Below are 23,534 nucleotides of genomic sequence, written 5' to 3'. Positions count from 1 at the left end.
AAGCAAATAAATAAGTTGTGTTCTTGTAAACCTTACCTTGTTTACAACACAACTCATTGGCGACGAGGTAAAAAAAACTACGTGCCATCTGCCACCAACACATTGGCGACGAAGTCAAACAGTGGTCAGTGTGTCGCCCACTCATTCGAAACGAGGTGCAAAACTGATTACATTCTGTCGTCAACTCATTCGCGACAGGGCAACAAACTCTTACAGGATATCGTCCACTCATTGACACAGTGACACTATACTCCGTAACTATCACCACTCCACATTGGAACCTGTACGGCCTCTACCAGCAGTTAGCCTTTTCTACAGTGCAACTATTAGCCTCCGTCGAACTACGGACAGTCAGCCGACATTCCAAGGCTCTCTCTCGCTCGCAGCACCTGTTCGGCACGCTTCAGCTTGCTTGCTCTCTCACACACTCCCAGCTGTTCCGGTAAAGGTCTCGCCTACATCCAGCTTAGTACACGGTGCTAGACAAGTTCTTTTCTCTCACGCACCTCAACATGGCTACAGCCGAGCAGCTAGCTGCCGTATTGCAAGCTCTACAGCAGCAACAACAGCAATTCATGCAACAACAACAAGCGGCTTTGCTCACAGCTATGCAAACTCTTTCTGTTTCTACACAGCCCTCAGCAATTCCTCCGTTCTCTGCTTTTGATCCGGCTAAGGAAGAATGGTCAGTCTATTTCGCCCGCCTACAGCAACATTTCATATGCCATTCCGTCACGGATGACAAGCGCCAACGTGCACTATTTCTCAGTTCGGTTGGCAATGCTACGTGCGAATTACTACAAAAATTAAGTCCAGAGGAGCAACTCTCTGAAGTGCCGTTCGCACAGCTCTTGGCCCGTATCAATGAAAACTATGCTAAAGCCCCGCACATAGTGGCCGCTCGCTACAATTTTTTTCAGAGCAGGAAGCAACTGCATCAGACTCATGCTGAATGGATAGCGGAATTGCGAGGTCTAGCTAAACCCTGCCAGTTTATATGTTCCAAGGACGGTTGTGGTACGCCCTATACCGATTCCCTCATTCGGGATATGGTCATTCTGCATACACCTGAGGACAAAGTTCATTTTGACGCTGTCAAGAAGAGTAACCCTTCTTTAGAAGACGTCCAGCCTATTGCTACTGTATACGAACTTACTACCAAGACTGCGGCAGAAAAAGCTTCTAAACACGAAGTCGCTCAAGTCTCTACTCCAGCCCGCCAGTCCTCTGCTACCTTGAACCGCCCAGCCAAGTCGCTCTCTGCCAAGCATTCTCGCCCGGTTCCCTCTCGTTCTTCTCCAAGGAAGCCCACTTCTAAGAGTAAGTCGCAACTCCTGCCTTCCCGCAGAGGATGTTTCAAACATCATGAACGTCGTGCCTGTAGTTTTTTCAAAGCCGCTTGTGAACGATGTAATAAAGTAGGACACATCAAGACTGTATGTCAGAGTTCGCTCCGCCCTGCTAAGACTCCTGCAGCGCGCCCGAAGCATATACAGCCCCGACAGGACATGGAAGTTGATCAGATATATCTTATTCTTCCCACCAAGTATTCTCACAAGATCATCGTTCCTCTATCATTCTCTGATCGCTCTGTCGATTTTCAGTTAGACACTGGATCATCTGTCTCTATCATTAACCTGGCTACATATCACGACTTATGTTCACCTTCATGCTCTCCAGCTGACATCCAGCTTGTTACATTTAACAAACGGAAGATTGACATTAAAGGCCAAATCACGCTTCCAGCCAGCTATAAAGGAATTCGGAAGGGCATTCCACTCCTCGTAGTCAACAACTACACCGCATCGAACATTATGGGCATGGATCTCTTTAATTTCTTCGGCTTCCAGATTCATGACAATATCAACGTGGTATCTACTTTGCAACCTACTTCTGATATTACGGCTCTCCTCGAGCAGTTTCCTGAAGTCTTTGACTCTACGCTCGGAACCGCCAAAAAACTATACAACTCACATACAGCTGAAATCAGGAGCTAAGCCGCGCTTTTTCAAAGCACGTCCAGTACCCCTGGCACTTCAAGACGAGGTCACTAAGGAGTTAGAAAGATGGGTAGAAGCTGGAATAGTGGTACCAGTCAATTCCAGTCAATGGGCCACTCCACTAGTTGTAATCAAGAAACCTGATGGCAATGTACGACTTTGTGGTGATTTCCGATCTACGATCAACGCACAGATATATTTCCAATTTCCCGTCCAGAGGACTTATTCCGTCGTCTCGCTGGTGGACAATTCTTCTCTAGAGTGGATCTTAAAGAAGCCTATGTACAGCTACTTTTAGACGAAGAATCCAAGCAATTTCTCACACTCAACACTCCTATCGGACTGCTCCAGCTCCAGCGTCTCCCGTTCGGCGTCTCTTCTTCAGCGGCTATTTTTCAGCGCTATTTAGCTCAACTCACCGCCTCCATTCCCGGTTGTGCTAACTACCTTGATGATATTATTGTGACCGGCGCAGATCATCAAGAACATCTCCATAAACTGCGCCTCCTTCTCACGAAGTTGAAAGATAATGGCCTACGAGCGAATCTCGCTAAATGCACTTTCTTTCAGCCGCAAGTTCACTACCTGGGACACATCCTCGATAAAAACGGCATTCAACCTAGTGAACAGAATGTCTCGGCGATTGTAAACAAGCCTGTACCACCGAACATCAAGCAGCTCCATTCCTTCCTAGGCAAAGCGAACTACTATAACAAGTTCATTCCCCGCTTCGCTTCAGTTGCAGCTCCATTAAACGCCTTACGCAAAAAAGGTGTTAAATTTCAATGGTCTCCGCAATGCCAACAGGCCTGGCAAACGATCAACAAAGGCCTTGTTCAAGCTGTTAAACTCACTTATTTTCAGCCTGGCAAGCTCATCACGCTAGCTACTGACGCACCAGATTACGGCGTCGGTGCCGTTCTCTCCCAGAAGGATCATCACGGACAAGAACGCCCCATCGCCGGGATTTAATGTGAGCCCGAGGAGGATATTTGTATAATGTTTGGGATGGAAAGGTGTGAGAAAATCCACGTAAGTGTTAATTTGCGACGTGCACAATTATTGAATGATATTTTTAAAAGTAAATCTATGTGCATATCAGTTTTTTCAGGAATATCGTATTCTAATTCTATTTGCAAAGTCGAATATTCAATTCTTGTAGACCAGTTACGCATGACATAGGACGGGTGCTTTTTATCAAAGCTGAGAGCGAGGGTTGTGAAGGGTCCGATACCGACAGCTGATCGAGCTCGCTGTTCGGAGATAACGCGAGTGTGCTGCTTGTTACGTGTTAAAAATGAGATTGCATTCTTTAGAACGCAGATAATTAATGTGCGCGAACTAGTTGGAATTTGCATCCGAGTATAACGTGTATGTTATTAGATACTATTATCTTGTTTAATTGAGATCGTAATGCATATTTGAAACCACGAAGATAGAGTATAATGAGCGAAGTTAGCCAAATCCAGGGTTGTCCAAAATATAGAGTGATGGTGGTGGTGGTGGTGGTGATGATTGATTTATTTGTGAGGGGTGCACAAAGCGTTATGGAAATGTCATGATGGGATATGACGTAGTAATTGGCTTACATTTTTACGGCGGGTTACTTATGCAGAGATTTAATTTGTACTTAATTATTAGGGTTATCCAAGTGTTAATAATGGCTAGAATTAGATTAGATTTAAAGTGTGATGTCATGAAACAGATACAATACTGGAAATAAATTATGTAAAAAAAATTCCATCTGCGCGATTCAAAACGACGATAAACTATTATAACAATTATAAAATATAACTACGTCAGAATTTGAGTAGGGACATCTTAAAGAAACCATTCTTCTACGGAGATATAATTTGTTGTTAATTAAGATTCATTAAAGCATGTAAATATAGTAAATTCAGTGGAAATCGTATTTGCTAAATAATATAAAACTAAGTGAATAACTTGATGGTGCATTCTGGAAATCTTAGTTTATTCTTCTGGTAAATTTCAAATGTTAACGTACAGCCACGAAGTATTGTGAGCGTTTTTGTTGTTGAATTATTTGACTTTGATTAATTAAGCATTAAATGTGCTGGGATTAATAAAGTGGAAACTTCGGTCATAAACCGATGTAATTTGTGTTTAGCCTTCAGCTTAGAAACTTGGATGTTCATGGGGTCATCAACCTCAGTGACTTAGATTAAGGCCATATGCCACTGTAGCATCATTTTCCTTGCAGTCATCATCCGCAATGACTTTAAAGTAAGTTAGAAGTTTAGATGTCGGTCCATGACATAGTCGCAGGTCACATCGATTCAATTAGGGGTCCATGCCGTACAACCACTGTGTGGCACACACCGATTGGACTGCCTTAATTATACCCAGAGTCCAGAGTTCCTGTTACGAGGGCTGGACCATCAAGAATGATATTATAATAATTTCGTGTGGCTATTTCTAGCCGAGTGCAGCCCTTGTAAGGCAGACCCTCCGGAGAGGGTGGGCGGCATCTGCCATGTGTAGGTAGCTGCGTGTTATTGTGGTGGAGGATAGTGTTATGTGTCATGTGTGAGTTGCAGGGATGTTGGGGACAGCACAAACCCCAGCCCCCGGGCCATTGGAATTAACCAATTAAGGTAAAAATCCCCGAGCCGGCCTGGAATCGAACCCGGGACCCTCTGAACCGAAGGCCAGTACGCTGACCATTCAGCCAACGAGTCGGACATCAAGAATGATTATGATGGTACATACAGTGTCACATGGAATCCGAATTTAAGGATTTCCAGACTTTCGTTTCTTCATTTATAATTTGTAACAATGGTTTCTAGTAAGGATGCCCATCAGGCAGTTAAGTCAAAGGCTCAAACCAGTATTCTGATACTCTGTGTTAAATTGTTGTGGCGTGAAGTGGACAAGATTGAATCCAAATTATATTGATTTTTAATATTTTTCATCGTGATTTCATTAATAAATACAAATATTTTGTGAATAGACCTTTCATTTAAGTAGATGGATTAGGATTACTGAACCCTACCTTTTACCTCAGCAAGTGACGAAGAACTCGTAACGACCCAAGAGACAGATCTCATGAAAATTGCTGATAAGTAAAGAAGTAGGTATCCTTCATAGTGGCCCAAGGGTTCAATATTCTGTAACCGTTCCACTGTATAAGGAATGCTCAAGCATACGTTTTCTTAATTTCTTCATAGACGTGAATCATGTGAAATCTTCCTGAAATCCCAGTTATATCTAGCTCAGTGCCATGGTTCCTGGTAATGGAGACATGTAGCTAAATCGTTAGCTTCTGTTAACGTATGTGTACCTGTCTTGTTTTCTTCTGTATATATCTTCTGGTCTAACGAACTTTCTTTAGCTAATTCCAGCCATTCCTCAAGATGGTGGATCAATCTGACACCATTTGGGTTTTAGCCAGGGATTTAAGCCCGGATATTCCTCCTAATGCCACGCGACGTTTCATGACAATATCCCGGACAAACCAAGAATCGAGCCTCAGCCGTCCTAGTGGTGAGCTAAGAGCAAAGCCACTGTGCTACACACGCTTTCTGCGATTTCTCATCTGGTATCTGAACTTCCTTGTCTTAATGAAATATCGAGTATTACAAAAGCGTCGGCTTTCATATAAAGTTATTCGGACACCATGAAGTTTGACTAAAATGTTTCCGATGCCAATGGTCAGAATTAGAGTATTAGATTAATAAAAAAATCTGAACAATATTGACAGACACAGTAAATATCAAACAGTAACTCTTATTATATTTTATCACCATTTACACATGAGATCACGAATCCATTGTTTAAGAGCATAATAACTTTTCCAAAAGCCGTAATTGAAGTATCAATACGGAATACAGTACAATTTTTATAACTTAAAATGTGGTGTAGGCAGTGGATATAATTAGTCCTGAGAATTTTGTCTCTCCGTACGAGTTGCATGAACTTGACGCGGTTGTGTTGCTTGCGTGTTTTAATGATCACAAAGCTAAGCCGGCGGTGGTGTAGCTACTGGCAGGGCCTCCCTTGCCGGATAGGTTGGTGGTGAGGAACCAGACTAAGAAGCAACTCAAATGGGACGAGGGGTTTCGTAGGTGCAGTGATGGCAGTGATCTGAGAAAGAAAGACGGCCGTGGAACTCACGGAAAACGACAAAAGCTTGGCAAGGGGATTATTGGAATTGGAACGTGTAATATGCAAGGCCTGATCAATAAATATCAGGAAGAGATATCAGAGGTTAAGAAACAGCGAGCAGATGCTACCCTGGTATTGACAGGGACGGAGAAGAAAGCAGAAGAAATGAAAATCTTGGCCAAAACCAGCATATATGGAGTTGTGTTGACAAGAGTACATGAACCAAATCTAGGGTGTCCATTCTGCTGAAGAATAGATGAAAGGATATAATGAAGAACTGAGAGGAGATGATTGGTATGTTTGATAGCGAAGTGGTTATATTAGCAACGTATGCTCCTTGTAAGGATGCTACCTTGACAAATAAAGAAGAATATTTTGATTCACTTAGGGATATTATTCAGGCACAAGGAACTGTTTGTACTGGGGTACTTGAACAACAGAGTTGGGTTTCGATCGAATAATAATGAGGTCGGGTAATTAACAACAATATATGTGGATTAACTGAAGTATGCGATCAAACGCAATGTCAAATTAGGTAAACTACGAACACTAAAAGTGAATGATTACGGCCTTGTACTATCCCCGTTAAGTAACCTGAAGCAAAGAACTCATTCTACCATCAATTCTCACCGCAGGCCAATTGTCAACATAAATGCCTGTGATTACTTTCAATAATTTGTCCTTAAACACATAGCCCCCCAATATGGCGAACATCCCGTGGTAAACTGCTATATGCGTTCTCTAGATCTACGAAACATAACCATAACTATATATTCCTCTCGTAGCATATTTCACTTACCTGGTCCACACTGAATATCTGATCCTGACAGCCCATCTGTGGTCTGAAACCAAAATGGATTTCATCCAACTTACTCTCAACCACTGATCACATCTTCTCTTCTAAAATACCAGTGAAAACCTTGCCCAGTATATTCACTAATGAAATACATCGATAGTTATTGCAATCCTTCCTGTACCCTTGCTTGTAGGTAGGTGCATTTACTGCTTTCGTCCAACCAGAAGCTACCTTACTAACATTCCAGGCTAATCTTGTTAATCTATGAAATAACTTTATCTCTGCCTTCCCACATTGTTTCACCGTTTCTGGTCTGATTTCATCTATTTCTGCTACTTTATGACAATGGAGTTAATTTACAATCCCTTCCACATTCTCAAGTGCAATTTCACCAACATCATTGTCCTCCTCCCCATGAGCTCGGTTGTTCGCGACGTCACCAGAATGATTTCCTTTTACGTTGCGAATATTTTCAAAATAATCCTTCCACCTGTCCAGTGATTCTATGGGATCTACTGTATAAAGAGTTCACCGTATTTAGCCAATGCGACATGCATTTCCTTCTTCCCTCCCTTTTTAGATTCTTTGTTACTGTACAGAAAGATTTCTCTGCTGTTTGACGTAGCCTTTCCAGGTTATTACCGAAATCATGTCCGGCTCCATGGCTAAATGGTTAGCGTGCTGGCCCTTGGTCACAGGGGACCGGATTCGATTCCCGGCAGGGTAGGGAATTTTAACCTTAATTTGTTTATTTATCTGGCACGGGGACTGGTTGTTTGTGTCGTCTTCATCATCATTTCATTCTCATCACGACGCGCAGGTCGCAAAAGGGAGTCAAATCAAAAGACCTGCATCTGGCGAGCCGAACATGTCCTCGGACACTCCCGGTACTAAAAGCCATACGCCATATCATTTTTTTCCGAAATCATCCCATGACTTCTTCTTGGATTCAATAATTTATGTTTCACTCTGTTTCTTTCATCTACACACAACTACCTATCTGAATCAGTCCCTGTTTGGAGCCATTTGTTCTTGTTCCGTTTATAAAATGCTCTCACTTCATAATTCCATCAAGACATTCAGTTGTTTCCGTCTTTACACATAGTTCATCCTAGGCATTCCCTTGCTGTTTCTACTACGGCGTCCCCGTATGCCCCCTGTTCTCTTCCTATACGCTGAGCCTGCTTAGTGTCTAATGTTTGGAACTTTTCTGTAATCATATCCGTGTACATATGCCTAATATCCACATCCTGGCAATTTTCTACACTTATCTGTCTGCAGACAGACTTCAGTCCTATATCCTATGCCTAGATATACTTAGTTCACTACGGACCAATTAGTGGCGTGAATCATCAAAATATTCCTGAGTACCTTCACATTACTAACAGATTTCCTGAATTGAAGGTCGGTTATGATTTAGTCTCTAATGGATTTGGTGTCCATATCCTTCCATATGTGGCAGTGAGTAGCCTTATGCTAACATCATATATTCGTATATACTAATTCCATCCTAGCATTGAAGTCCAGTAACACTTTCTATTCCTGTTAGCTTCCATATCTTTCATATATTTACCTATCACTTTCTCACATCCTTCAGTTCTATTTCGAACTATCGCATTGAATTCGCCCATGGGCACTATCCTGTCCTTGCTCTAGAACCTGACATAAAACACAAAACATACCAAATTTCTCCTCACTCGCACCCCCACACTGAGACAATTATCGTCCTAATTCCTACAACTGACAAATCTACACATATCACTTGCTAATTTACGTGTCTAACAGAAACTATGTTGCCTGCAATAGTATTCCGCCGGGCTCAGTGGCTCAGAAGATTGAGGCGCTTGCCTTGTGAACCCAACAAGACAGGTTCGATCCAGACTCAGTCCGGTGGTATTCGAAGGTGCCCAAATACGTCAGCCTCTTGTCGGTAGATTTACTAGCACATGAAAGAACACCTGCGGGTCCAAATTCCGGCATCTTGGCGTCTCCGAAAACCGTAAACGTTGAGTGGGACTTAAGGGCAATAACGTTATTACCAATAGTATTCCTGATGAACAATCCTAACCCACACTCTGCCCTTCCCTTTTGAATACCCGTCAAAAACACTTTTTCCTCTCCTTACTCGTTATTTCCCTTTACCCTAATATCATTGGCACACAACACATCCAGACGCATCCTCTTTGTTGACTCAGCCAGTTCTATTTTCTTTCTTCCACAAGCCCCGTTTATATTGATAGCTCTCCATGGAATTCCATTTCGCTCGCCAACTTGTTTCCAAGGAGCCGCTCGCCTGTCAAATGGTAGTAGTACTCCGTTACTTCCATAAATCCGAGGCATGCTTAAAAATTCTAAGCGTGCTCTGTGAAAATTCTTTGAAGCGGGATACTACCATACTTACACATAGTCCCAGCGAAGATCTCTCCTCTAACGGGTTAGGGACCATCAGTGGAATGTATAGTCCTAGCCGCCTGAGCACAAGCAGGGCCACGACTCAGAAATATGTCCGAGAGGTCCACTCCCACTCTATAGCAACTGGTATCCTCACTCTCTGGACCACTTACTAGGATACTCAGCCGTTGCTCCTGATTCACGAACTAGGAAATGACTGCGGTAACCCACACCACGAACCACACGTAATAATAAATAAGAATAACAGGTCGTTATTTTATATGTGACAATAGTACAGGCCATCTGTCAGGCATCACTCACTCATGAACACGAGGCTAATGACGTACGGTGCCCCTAGTCCCAAAATGAATCAGTAACATCTTTAATCTGCTCACATTCATTTATACAATGCAACAATACGCTGGTGATCAGAAATCATTATGACTACAACTACATAATGGATCAGAATTAATCATCGAAACAAAGTGCTACAATGGTCTCAAATGTTCTGTACATCTTGCAAGAGTTAAGGACAAGGAGAACTTCAGTGAACGGTATTTTGAAGACCAGAAGGTATCTTCCAACATTTCTGTCAAGATTCCTCTTTGTGGAGTATTTAATATTGTATTGAATACTTACAGCAGCGAAGGAAAGAAGTGCCTGTGGTATTATTATTATTATTATTATTATTTCACAACTTTATAGTTGGTAATATAGCACGCATTTCGATATTTTACATATAATAAGTAGACATCAATCAAAATTTATAAACTTTACAATGTACGCCTTCATTATTCTCTTCCTTGCAGAGGTTGGTCCGAACTGAATATTCAGGAATGTTCTGACGATGATGCAGGTCTTCAAAATTGCAGCCTTTTGTGCCACATTGCGAGAGAAGAGAGGGAGCTGTAGTTTCATTAAGTTTTCTGGAAATGATTTTGGTGTGAGTCCAGTAGGAGAAAGGAGAGAAGGAAGAATTGTCACTCTGTCTTGTTTGCAGATCTTTACTGCTTCCATAGACAGAGGAGTTTATTTATAGACCTTCTCCCTGCATTTCTGTTACATATTGTGCTCATTTGGGAGAGCGTTGCCGATGAGATATTTTATCTGTTAATATTATGTCTGGTCCATTGTGCGGAGTTGTTTTGTCTGTTTGTATAGTTCTATCCCAGTAGAGTTTAAAATTTTCATTTTCCAGTACACTCAGCGGGGAGTATGTTTTAGTAAGGCATTCTGCTCTGGATCAAATATCGGGTCAGGGCAATTTCTTGATGTATAACTTTGGAGACATCATTATGTCTATCAGTATACGATGTTGACGCTAGTAATCTGCAGTTGCTAATGATGTGCTCAATTGTTTCTGGGCTGCTGTTGCATTATTATTATTATTATTATTATTATTATTATTATTATTATTATTATTATTATTATTATTATTATTATTATTATTATTATTATTATTATTCAGTTAGCCTAAGCAAGCATCGAGTGCAGTCGTGCTGGGTCGGGTGTGCCTGTCTAGCGGGAGTGGAGTATGAGCGGTGAGTGCAAGAGGGAAGACGAGAGTCAAGGGGGAGATGATTGGTGTGGAACAATATCGGGTAGTTTTTGGAAGATGAAAGGGAAGAAGGAAGAAGGAAACAGCGAAAACAGAAGGAGATAAAGTGGAAATAAGTTTGTAGGGTGAGATGATATTGGCGGTAGCGGTGATTATTGAACTGCAAATTATAGGGGGCATGGAATTAAACCCCGGCCCGACTTCCAGTGGCAAAATGAGCTGAGTAGATGTGGAGGTCATGAGGAGGGTGTTGAAGGATTTTGTGGAAGAAGTACCCCCATTTGAACAGATTAAAAGTATGACTCAGAAACAAGTGAAAGAGTTCCAAAGTATGAGACAATGGATCCAGGGGAAAACAGACGAAATAATGTCCAAAGTGTGAAACAACTAGAGAGAAATTGTGTCACTCAAAGAGAAAATAAGAAATATGGAAGAAGAGGTGGCGAAGCTGAAGGCAGGAATAGAAGACAGTACCCATGAACGCAGGAAAAAATGCATACTTATATATGGAGTGCCGGAAGAAAAAGAAGAGAACAAAGTGGTGACAATTTACAAAGTTGTGGAAGTCATCCAAAACAGAATGAAAATTAACTTCAGTGAAGTTTATTAGACGATGTGGAAAGGATAGGTTAAGCATAGGGTAACAGGCCGATAAAGGTGAAGTTGTTTTCCACCCTGATGGCGGAAATAATGATAAGAAACGCGGGTAATCTACTGAGCACAAAAATTTGGATTAAGAGAGACATGGGAAGAGAATGGATTAAGAATATAAAAACCCTTAAGAAACATTTAGTGAGGGCCAGACTTCAAGGATTAAGAGCACACATTTGGGGTCAGGAATTAGTGAATTAGTGGTAACCAATGGCCAATGGACCAAATTTTGGACAGTGACTTAATAACGGGATTTAGAAGAGAATTTAAAGCAAGAAGAGGTGATGGGGAAGAGAGTGCAAAAAGATAAGTTATAGAAAGCAATGTCGGAAAACACGGAAATGGTGATAAGGAAACAACCAAGCGAAACAGGAAGTTGAGTGAGGAAAGGCAGGGAGATGAACATAGTGAAAGACTGGTCGTGTATAGTGAAAAGGAAAGAGCAGTGGACAACAGGGTGAGAAAATAAATGTGTAGGTAAGCAGCTATGGACAGAGCCAGGAAAGAGGAAAGGCAAACAGGTGAACACCGTGAAGGAAAAGACGTGAAGAGTGAAAAGGAAAGGTCAGACAGGGAGAGAATAGAACTGTTTATGGACAAAGGGTGGAGCAGGAGCTTAAGGGATCTGTGGAGAATGAACAAATGATGAGGGCATAGTAACAAGAAGCAAAAATGTCAAAGTTAGTAAGTAGGTAAGGGAATAATGGATGAAGACATGGTGGTAATATAAGGAAAGATGTCTCGGATGGTTAAGAATGAGGAAGCTGTAGTGGCTGTGAGGAATTGAAATGCAGAATGAATTGGATTTGAAATGTATAGTGAATTTAGTTGTTAAGTGTGATTTCGTTAGGAGTGATTATATTTAAGTAGATTTAAAGATTAAGCTGGAAGGAGAGTGAAGTTGGAGGGGTGATATTTGGAGTGATATTTTGACTTATTGTAAATAAGGAAAGACGGTCTGGTTTGTTAAGAGTATGTAGAAATTGGTGGGTGGTGGAGTGTGCTTGTTTTTTTTTTGCTAGGGGGCTTTACGTCGCACCGACACAGATAGGTCTTATGGCGACGATGGGATAGGAAAGGCCTAGGAGTTGGAAGGAAGCGGCCGTGGCCTTAATTAAGGTACAGCCCCAGCATTTGCCTGGTGTGAAAATGGAAAACCACGGAAAACCATCTTCAGGGGTGCCGATAGTGGGATTCGAACCTACTATCTCCCGGATGCAAGCTCACAGCCGCGCGCCTCTACGCGCACGCGCACGGCCAACTCGCCCGGTAGTGTGCTTGTTAATTGGGTTTCGAATTGTATAGTGAATTTAATGGTAAAGTGTGATTTGGAGGTGTGATTATAGTTTAGTAGATTTGAGTTATAAGTAGTGAATATTTGAATGAGAAGAGAGATAGTGAAGTCTAGTTGACGGTTAAGAGTCAGATATGATAATTTAAGTTAATGGTGGATCTGTGGCTTTTGTAACTGTATGCCGAGTGTAATGTTGGACCTGTGCCTTTGCTAACGGTATGTATATTGAAATTGAAATGTAAGTGAGCTTGATATGATATATGGTTAAGTAGATGTGCATGGTAAATCAAGTGAATGTATGAAATGTTTCTTGATGGTGCTGAGGGGTGTTTGGAGGTCGGTCATAGAGTGATCTGAGTTATTATATTTGAATGATACGAGGGGTAGTGAAGTATACTTGGTAATTATGGATGACTTTGTTAGCAAGTTCATGGTGGATAAGTGTCTTTGTTAATGATTAGAGAGATGATGAGAAATAGGTAAAAATAGGTAAAATGGTATATAGTGATTTAATTGGTGGGTCGAAATTAATATGTGATTATAAGAGAGGTAGTGAAATAATAAGATGAAATATGTTAGGAGTAGTTGGGGCTAAGAGTGAGTAATATTTTGGAGGATTCGTAGTGTTGTATGTAAGTGATTACTGTGGTTGAGTTATGAGTGATTAAGTTATAGATATGGTACGGCAATTAGTGAAAGAATAAGAAGTCTATAATTTAAAGAGGAGAATGGTCGTGATTCGGTGATGTGTTGGTATGTATGCAGAAGTTGTAAATATGGTCTTAATATATTTAATATGTTGGTATCGTGATTATGTACGGTTGGGAATTTAATATATTTTGAGCTGTAGTTAGGTCTGGGTGCTTAGTAAATAGGAAATAGTGCATATTATAAATGACACGTATGGAGAATGTGGCACACCAGCACGGCAGATGACGTACCGATAAAGCTGGGTTTGCAACCTAAGTTGGTCAGCAGAGGGGTCAGCGTACGGTCTGGATTGTGCTAGGTTGCGAGCCCAGCCGGAAGGGATACGAAGATTTTTTTAAACCACACTTGCTGACTGCCGATGTCCTTTTATTTTACCCCTTTTATGATTTATTATATTATTATTTTATTATTCTGTTTCCGCTTAGCCATAGCCATTGGACCATCGATAAGGAGTTGATCATAGGCCATATGACAGTGCCTGTTGTGCCAGATTGACGTTAATTTTATTATACTTTATTTTATGCATTCTGTTATTTGGTCATTGCACGTATGTATAGTTGGTACCACTGGTCGGTTTTCTCTGTGTATTGCTTAGGCTATTTCGGATTTGAACTATGTATTGGGCGGAAGTCTGTGAGGTTCAATAAATCCAAATTATTATTATTATTATTATTATTATTAGTAGTAGTAGTAGTAGTAGTAGTAGTATTATTATGTAACATGACAAATATCTACAATGCATTGAATAATTAATAGATATATGCAAAATATGCCGTTAATACACATTTTTCTCTGAGCAGGTTGAAGTACGATGTCTTGATATAATCTACCGCACTCGGTCTGGCTGCCATCAGTTCGTTTCGGCTACCTTCAGATCGTCTACTAGTGCATTCTTCAATAACATGAGGATAGCATGTTTATCAAATACACAATCACACATTGAGAGTCGGTTATTCCCCATTTATGCTGTGTTGCCTTAGTTCGGGCATGACCAGTCCTTAAATGGTTCAATCGACCCCAAATATCTCAAGGTAACTCAAGTCCTGGTAAATATGTGGGATAGTCAATTTGTTTTGTTGTTGAACTTTGGGATGCTCTTTCATATTGACTTCCACTCATCATTGATAATCTATTAAATCCATCGTGCTGGCTAATAATCCAGAATGACTTCAATGACTTGAGCCCAAGAGCTGGTACTTTGTTCACGGTTTCTTGGATGGGTATATGTTGCGAAAATGCTGGTTACTGAGTTTCTTCCACCCATAAACTGCTTCTTGATGGAATATCACATGTGGAAAGCGTGGAGCAATATTTGTTATGGAATGAAGCAATGATAAGTATTAGGACACCAAAAAGTATCCTCATTGTTTCACTGTGTTAATGTCGAATCCATTAACGTGAAGAGTTTAGTGTCGAATTTGAGCGCTCTATTCTGCAGCAGAATACACCAGTGCCAGGTGAAGTTGTCCGTAGAGGTTACGCTTTTACACCCCAAGTAGTATCTGATAGTTTTCTCGTGTTTTTATCCCTGTTTCCAGCTTTTCTTCAAATTTCTTGAGATGTTTCTAATATTTTAAAGCACTATCAAGGATTACTCTCCCTTCACCATATAAAGCCACACTTAATGGTCTTACCGCTAAGTGGTTATTGAGATGGAAATCTTTAACCTAAGTTTTTGCTAGGTTTGGATATAATTTCCATTGCTTCTGAAAGCAATTGATTTTTACCAAGTCCTGTGATAGAGTACGTTCTCCTTCTTCGAAGTGCCTATTTTGAACTGCTATAACAGTATCACTGGCATAGCAGAATATCTTAGATTTTGTTTCTGACATGTCACTAATCTACAGACTGGATGGTAACGGAACTAAGACAGAGCATTGCTGGAGACCATTCTTGGTCAAGTACGATTTACTCATCTTGTCACCTATACACACATGAAAATACATGTCATTCAACATTCCTGGCAGCAGTGTGGTTAGTTTTGAGTAGAGGGTGGTGCTCTTCAATGTTTGCATCAGTCCATCCAGCTTAACCGTGTCGTAAGCAGCAGTTAGGTACATGAATGCAACAGATGTCTCCAGCCTCTTTTGGAAGCCTGCTTTAATACAAGGTATTAGCTTGAGGACTTTTCGCTGAGGTTGCGATTTTGTCTGAACCCTGATTGACAGGAAGGCACTTTGCTGTAGGTAAGTTTTTCAAGTAGTTTGATGCACACGCTGTAAGATCAGTTGGTCGGTAGGTAGGTGGATCGTATTTCAGTTTCCTTGTTTCAATTCTAAAATCGGCTGGTACTTAAACCCTGTTGACGATATCTGTGTAAAAGTTCCGTAGCCATTATCCCCAAGTATAACGAATTCGGGAAAGATTGGGCCTAGTTTAGTTGATTTCTGTGATTTCAAAGATTTGATTTAAGTTTTTTAATTTCACAGTCATTGAAAGGCAGGCCTTAATAGGCGTCAATTGAATTACAGGACCGACATTTATCCCATTCGAAAATGGGAAACCATCTTCAGGACTACCGACGATGGGGCTCGAATTCACCATCTCCTGAATGCCAGCTCACAACTACACGACACACATTGCATTGCCATTTTGCTTGGTACTATGGATCTAGTGGCGTCAAGGATTTATTTGAGATGTATTTTGACGAGTGCAGCGAACCTTAATCCCGGAATGAGTGCCTCAGGCGGTTGAGGAGCTGGCCTTCTGTCCTCAGCTTGGCAGGTTCGATCCTGCTCATTCCGCTGCTATTTGAAAGTGTCGATATATTTACTGGTACGTAAAAGAACTCTTCCGGGACTAAATTGGAACACGCGGGCGTCTAGGAAAACGCAAAAGTAGTTAGTGGGAGGTAAAGCAAACAGCATTAATTAGCGAACCTTAATGTTCACGGCAACAGTTGTTAGCCATGGGAGTTGCATCTTTCAGCAGAAAAGTGCAATCTGACACTTAACAGAGGTTTAGTTGGTAGGGACCTACCGAGCGGAGTGGCCATGCATGTGATCGCAATATGGCTGTGGATCCAAGCTCTGCATTCGGGAGACAAGTGGGTTCGAACCACCCCGCCGGCAGTCCTAAGAATGATTTTCTGTGGTTTCCCATTTTCTCTTCCAGGCAAATGCCGGGGCAGTTCCTATTCATAAGTCACAGCCAATTCCCATCACCTCCTTTCCGGTTTGATTCACCATCATTACTTTCATCTTCATTAGTTCCTCAAAATGAGGTTGGTGTTACGAAGGGCATCCTGTCGTAAAAACATTCCTTTTAATTTCAGATCATCCCATCTCCGACCCCGTATCAGGATACAAGAGTGATTGGTAGACATACACACAGGTTTATTCGGTCTACGATGATTTGAGGAACATCAAGAAAACTTCGTACTTCATTCTGATTACTGCGTTTACTATACCTGAACTTGATTGCGTGCTTATGGAATTTCTTGTACCAGTAAGTTCGTTTGAATTAATTCTTTGTAACTTGCAGTTAATGTAGACACCAGGTACCTATGGGTACATTCGAATATCTTACAGGTAAAGTAAACACGACGTGGAGAATCAACACTGTACTAATGTGGTAGTCATAATGAGTTTTGATAATCAACCTATTTTCATGAAGGAGCTAAAAATTTGAGAAAATCATGAACAAAAATCATATAAATTAAAACGTTATAAAATAAGCACAATAAAGGAGCCCTGAGCACAAAAGTGGACCAACACTTCACAAGACACAGAACTGAAGAAATTGGCCCAATTTTGTACATCAGTGCGTGCATAGGCCCTAAAATCTGTCCGGAGTCTGTGCATTCAAATACTTGACATGAATTCGTTCTATTAACATGTTAAATGGTCCATAGGATATTTTTATAATTGGTCGACTTTTGCGCTCGCAGTCCCGCTGTGTTACTACTTACGATTCTGAGAGTTGCCTTCTGGTGCTAACTAGTAAATCTATCCGAGTGTGTAACTAGTAGAGGGGGTGAATTCCACGTTTACAATGTGCTCTGTAATCAGTTAATAACAAGTCATTAACACTTTTGACTGAATAAGAAATAAAATAAAATAGCTTATAGGCTAAATAGTTACAGTTACATCAGTGGTTAAAAAATCACTCAAAATAAATTGCCTATACCTTTATTATAAAATAATGGCCACCTTCAAAGGCACTGTAGCAACAAAATTTAATGTGAACTTATATCTAGATGATATTGAAGGACTAAACCAAAGAAACACCTCATGAAAGGAGAAATAAAGACTAATATAATTTGAAAAGGATCCCTTGAGTCTAGATCCTCAGAAACGTACAATTGGTGTACAGAATACGGAGTACAGAATAAAAACCTAAGCCAATAAGTGAGCTCCACGGAAATAAAAGTACACAAGGCTAAATTTACAGAACTACTGATTCCATGTGAAGCGTTATCCAATATCTCTAGCTTTATCATACTTGATGAGAAAATTTCATGACAGATCATCGTATCGAACGTAGTATGGAAAATCATTTTATGATTAAAATCTAATATCTCAAAAGCAATTGGAGATAAAAAAATAAAATAAATAAAGTAAATATTAAAAAATAATTTAATCCACACTAATAGACATTGTAGTGAGAATGATTACTGGTACAAATGGGTGCGAAAAGTGGCAGGACGGTACTTGGATTGAGGACATAAAGAAAAGGCTAAGATTTAACTTTACGGATGAAGCAGTGAGGATAAATTGGTTTTGATGGTGTGATCATGTGAGGTGAATGGAAGAGGATACGTTAACAATGAGAATACAGGATCGACCATAAAGCCGAGGGAGAACATGATAAGGATGTTAAGGATCAGTTTTACAGGGCGAATTGGCCGTGCGATTATGGGCCCGCGGCTGTGACCTTGCATCTGGGAGATAGTGGATTCGAATCCCACTGTCGGCAGCCCTGAAGAAGGTTTTCTGTGGTTTCCCATTTTCACACCTGGCAAATGCTGGAGCTGTACCTTAATAAAGGCAATGGCAGCTTCCTTCCAACTGCTAGGCCTTTCCTATCCCATCGTCCCCATAAGAACTATCTGTACCGAGCTCGATAGCTGCAGTCGCTTAAGTGCGGCCAGTATCCAGTATTCGGGAGATAGTAGGTTCGAACCCCACTGTCGGCAGCCCTGAAAATGGTTTTCCGTGGTTTCCCATTTTCACACCAGGCAAATGCTGGGGCTGTACCTTAATTAAGGCCACGGCCGCTTCCTTCCCACTCCTAGCCCTTCCCTGTCCCAGCGTCGCCATAAGACCTATCTGTGTTGGTGCGACGTAAAGCAACTAGCAAAAAAAAAAAAAAAAAAGAACTATCTGTGCCCAAGCGACGTTATGCCACTAGAAAAAAAGAGTCAATTTTTAATGATTTAGAAATAAGAGGTACAGAATTGAACGAGGTTAAGCAACTACTTGCAAGTAGAGGACTGAGGAGGTGCAATGTTAATTCACAGAGGCTTGCAGACTGAACGTTAAAAGACATAACAGTCTACATTGAAGACGTATATACTGTATGTTCATACCGGGTGGCCCACCCGCCCCTTGCGATCTAGTTTTATGCAACACCCCGTGTTTAACGTAATTCTGAAAATCGTCAGTCCGTCTCCCTAATCCTGGACAATATAATGAGGTGTATAGTTACGAGCTAGATGACGGCAGGAATCGTGAACGCTGTTATTAGTGTGAGGGTTATGCAGGATGGTGTCCAACGCAATATCTTGAATGTGAGCAGACGTCGCAGGATGATCTCGATAAGGCCATGTCCTTCCCAGGTAGGCACTTGCACGCAGCAGTCTTCCCACACTCCGAAATACACTGACTGACAGAGCAAATGCAACACCAAGAAGGAGTGGTCAGAACTTTATGCCAATTGCAGGGTAGACTGACGTCACTGAGGTATGCTCATGATGTGAAATGCGCCGCTGTGCTGCGCACGTAGCGAACGATAAATGGGACACGGCGTTGGGAAATGGCCCACTTCGTACCGTGATTTCTCAGCCGACAGTCATTGTAGAACGTGTTGTCGTGTGCCACAGGACACGTGTGTAGCTAAGAATGCCAGGCCGCCGTCAACGGAGGCATTTCCACCAGACAGACGACTTTACGAGGGGTATGGTGATCGGGCTGAGAAGGGCAGGTTGGTCGCTTCGTCAAATCGCAGCCGATACCCATAGGGATGTGTCCACGGTGCAGCGCCTGTGGCGAAGATGGTTGGCGCAGGGATATGTGGCACGTGCGAGGGGTCCAGGCGCAGCCCGAGTGACGTCAGCACGCGAGGATCGGCGCATCCGCCGCCAAGCGGTGGCAGCCCCGCACGCCACGTCAACCGCCATTCTTCAGCATGTGCAAGACACCCTGGCTGTTCCAATATCGACCAGAACAATTTCCCGTCGATTGGTTGAAGGAGGCCTGCACTCCCGGCGTCCGCTCAGAAGACTACCATTGACTCCACAGCATAGACGTGCACGCCTGGCATGGTGCCTGGCTAGAGCGACTTGGATGAGGGAATGGCGGAACGTCGTGTTCTCCGATGAGTCACGCTTCTGTTCTGTCAGTGATAGTCACCGCAGACGAGTGTGGCGTCGGCGTGGAGAAAGGTCAAATCCGGCAGTAACTGTGGAGCGCCCTACCGCTAGACAACGCGGCATCATGGTTTGGGGCGCTATTGCGTATGATTCCACGTCACCTCTAGTGCGTATTCAAGGCACGTTAAATGCCCACCGCTACGTGCAGCATGTGCTGCGGCCGGTGGCACTCCGGTACCTTCAGGGGCTGCCCAATGCTCTGTTTCAGCAGGATAATGCCCGCCCACACACTGCTCGCATCTCCCAACAGGCTCTACGAGGTGTACAGATGCTTCCGTGGCCAGCGTACTCTCCGGATCTCTCACCAATCGAACACGTGTGGGATCTCATTGGACGCCGTTTGTAAACTCTGCCCCAGCCTCGTACGGACGACCAACTGTGGCAAATGGTTGACAGAGAATGGAGAACCATCCCTCAGGACACCATCCGTACTCTTATTGACTCTGTATTTCGACGTGTTTCTGCGTGCATCGCCGCTCGCGGTGGTCCTACATCCTACTGAGTCGATGCCGTGCGCATTGTGTAACCTGCATATCGGTTTGAAATAAACATCAATTATTCGTCCGTGCCGTCTCTGTTTTTTCCCCAACTTTCATCCCTTTCGAACTACTCCTTCTTGGTGTTGCATTTGCTCTGTCAGTCAGTGTATAATGCCTGTCGGTTTTCGTCTACCCGGATATCGTTCATGATACAGTCGTTGTGCCTGGTATACATTCTGTCTAGAGATGAGTAACATATCCACGTATACTCGTCGCTGGAATACATAACCAGGGCGTGAATAAGCTTTCTGTTCTATTATAATCAGTTTCGAAGGAGGGCATTTCGCGGAGCTACATAGCTATCTGCTGTCGAATGCTTTTATCGTTCCAAAGTGGCATAGTTTACCCTACCTGTGTCCTACGAAGCTTGGAACACGTGCGACGTAGCTAACTGGAATGTTGGATGCTTGTGTCCTAGTCTTATTTCATCAACCGCCTTATCCTCACCCAGCCATGCTCCATACCCTATGCCACGAAGACAACGGCCTTTTTCAGGGCGACATAAACAAATCAGTCTTCGTAAACTATGAAGTACTGTATGAAAACTCGCATCATCCCCGGCGATTGGCGATAAAAAGGAAAAATACTTTACTCGCGTGGGATTCGAGCATCCGTACCGTGTACAGCAGAGAATTCCCGGCGTATACAATACCTGCTCCTGGTCTGTTTGTTCAAGTACATTTTCTTCGTATCTGTGCTCGTTCTACGGGTTCCTTCGAGGTATCCATAATGAATTAATAGTGGCACCCACGATTCCTGCTGTTGTCTAGCCCGAAACCACACATCTCGTTATATAACCGCGGATTGAGGAAAGGGACTGATGTTTTTCATAATTCTAGTAAACACGGAGGATTGCATAAATAGAGATCGCAATGGACGGGCGAGCGACCCTCTATAATTCCAAGCTACGGAAAGGCTTATTTTCAGATTTTATCCTAATATCTGTTCATTTAAATGGATATCAAAAATATTTGAGTAGTTTTGAATAAAGAACAATGTTGCATTATTCATCGCGTTGAATGTTATTCGGTATGGCCTAGTCAGTATATTCCATTTTTACGATTTGCATGACAGAAGGAAGAGAGTGATTAATTTGGCGCTACAATTTGAAAAATTAAAATGATATGCGAGGTTCCTTGTTCTTAAAATAGTTGTATCAAAGTTTTATACCGCCCACTTTCCCCGTTGCTAAAAAATAACACTCCTTCGTCCATGGTACCACAATAACTGGTAAAATGCATAGTAAATATAACGACGTCCCTGCCCTTTGAAGTTTGAGTAACATTCTATTTCTATTTTCCTAGAGATATCATCAGCATATGACGGTTTTACGGAGAGAAGGAACTATCTCTGAACGTGTACAATTCTCCAATGTTTCGTTTGGAGATCCTTATCGGATATGTGATAGCGATTTCCAAGACGTCATTTTCAGTTCATGCCAAGAAATTTAAGACATTGTGCTAACGTACCACTGTATGCTACCGAAACTTTATAGAAAGGTACAATTTCGTGCTGTTGGATCTTCCTGGATTGTTGGCCTAGGTCTAGTACTGAGAAGAAATGCATCCAACAATCAGAATGCACAACATGAAACAAGAATGAATTAGTGTATTCTCTTTGACATAAAAATAAGTTTTAGCAGTCAATGTGTACGAGGTACGCCATTTAAAATAATCTAAGCACAGAATATGGTTAATGAAAATGAAAATCCACAGCCTGATTCCAGTCATTCGACCAGGTCAGTAATGGAAAGAATGAAGCCCCATCTAGCGGCGAGGAGAGGGATTGTGCCCGCTCCCGAAGCCAGTCCACTCCTCTGGGGCAATGATTAATGAATGACAGATGAAATGAACTGATATTGGAGACTGTTTCTGTTTCTGGAATGAAGGATGACAGGGAAATCACACATGGGGTGACCGGGATTTGAACCACGGAACGCAACGGTGAAAGGCCGGCGCGCTGCCGCCTGAGCCACGGAGGCTAAATATGGTTAATAATAACTCAAAATTGAACTTAGATGCTTGTATATTTTTCGATGTCTTCCTAACTCGCGATATCTGGCATATATACAACTTCTTGTTGCTTACAAAAGGAAAGTTGCCGCAAGGGCTAATAGCACCAGTACAATATAAACTTTTATTGAAGATTTGTGACAAAAGAGATATTTTACGAACCAAATATGTGGTTCTTGAATATGCTCTATGAGCCCTTTATTACTGACAGAGCAGTGTCTCAAATATGATACGTTTCAATCCAAATGTCTTGCAGAAATGGCTGAGATAATATACGTGTGTAATAGCGCATTTCTTAACAGTTGCCTTCCACTTCATATCTCGTAATCTGCACCTATAGCGTCGATCATTAAAGCAAATTTCTAGCAGTATACTTCCAGTAGTCTCATTCGTGGGAAGATGTACTTTATATGTACAGCCTACGATTACTTACGTAGAACTTAAAGTGTTTTACTAATTCTTAGAGCGTAAATCTATTGGACCGAATCAAGATATGTGTGTCAGACATGCTACTTACTTACGGTGAAAATTACGAAAGCTGATCCTAGCCCCTGTAATGGATCAATAACAACCTTCTCCTACGTTACTTTTTTAATGTTCTTCCATTGGATCATTCTTTTTTTTTCGCTATTGGCTTTACGTCGCACCGACACAGATAGGTCTTATGGCGACGATGGGAGAGGAAAGGGCTAGGAATGGGAAGGAAGCGGCCGTGGCATTAATTAAGGCACAGCCCCGGCATTTTCCTGGTGTGAAAATGGGAAACTACGGAAAACCATCTTCAGGGCTGCCGTCAGTGGGATTCGAACCCTCTATCTCCCGAATACTGGATACTGGCCGCACTTAAGCGACTGTAGCTATCGAA

The 23,534-nt window shown here is 42.0% G+C and overlaps 1 protein-coding gene across 2 annotated transcripts in view; it reads right to left on the bottom strand.

Moving 5' to 3' along the window:
• The window catches only part of LOC136862923 (Krueppel-like factor luna), a 314,234-nt gene that overhangs the window by 8,138 nt on the left and 282,562 nt on the right, over positions 1-23,534 (bottom strand). Inside the window, exon 2 of one of the 2 annotated variants that reach the window (XM_067139208.2) lies at positions 17,437-17,526. The exons of the other annotated variant lie outside the window; for it this stretch is intronic. The gene's annotated coding sequence lies outside the window, so the exon portion shown is untranslated. The remainder of the gene's footprint in view (positions 1-17,436; positions 17,527-23,534) is intronic. 2 annotated transcript variants of the gene reach the window in all.

The sequence above is a fragment of the Anabrus simplex genome, chromosome 2 (assembly GCF_040414725.1).
Source record: "Anabrus simplex isolate iqAnaSimp1 chromosome 2, ASM4041472v1, whole genome shotgun sequence".
Lineage (NCBI taxonomy): Eukaryota > Metazoa > Arthropoda > Insecta > Orthoptera > Tettigoniidae > Anabrus > Anabrus simplex.
This window is presented reverse-complemented; position numbering and strand designations above follow the sequence as displayed.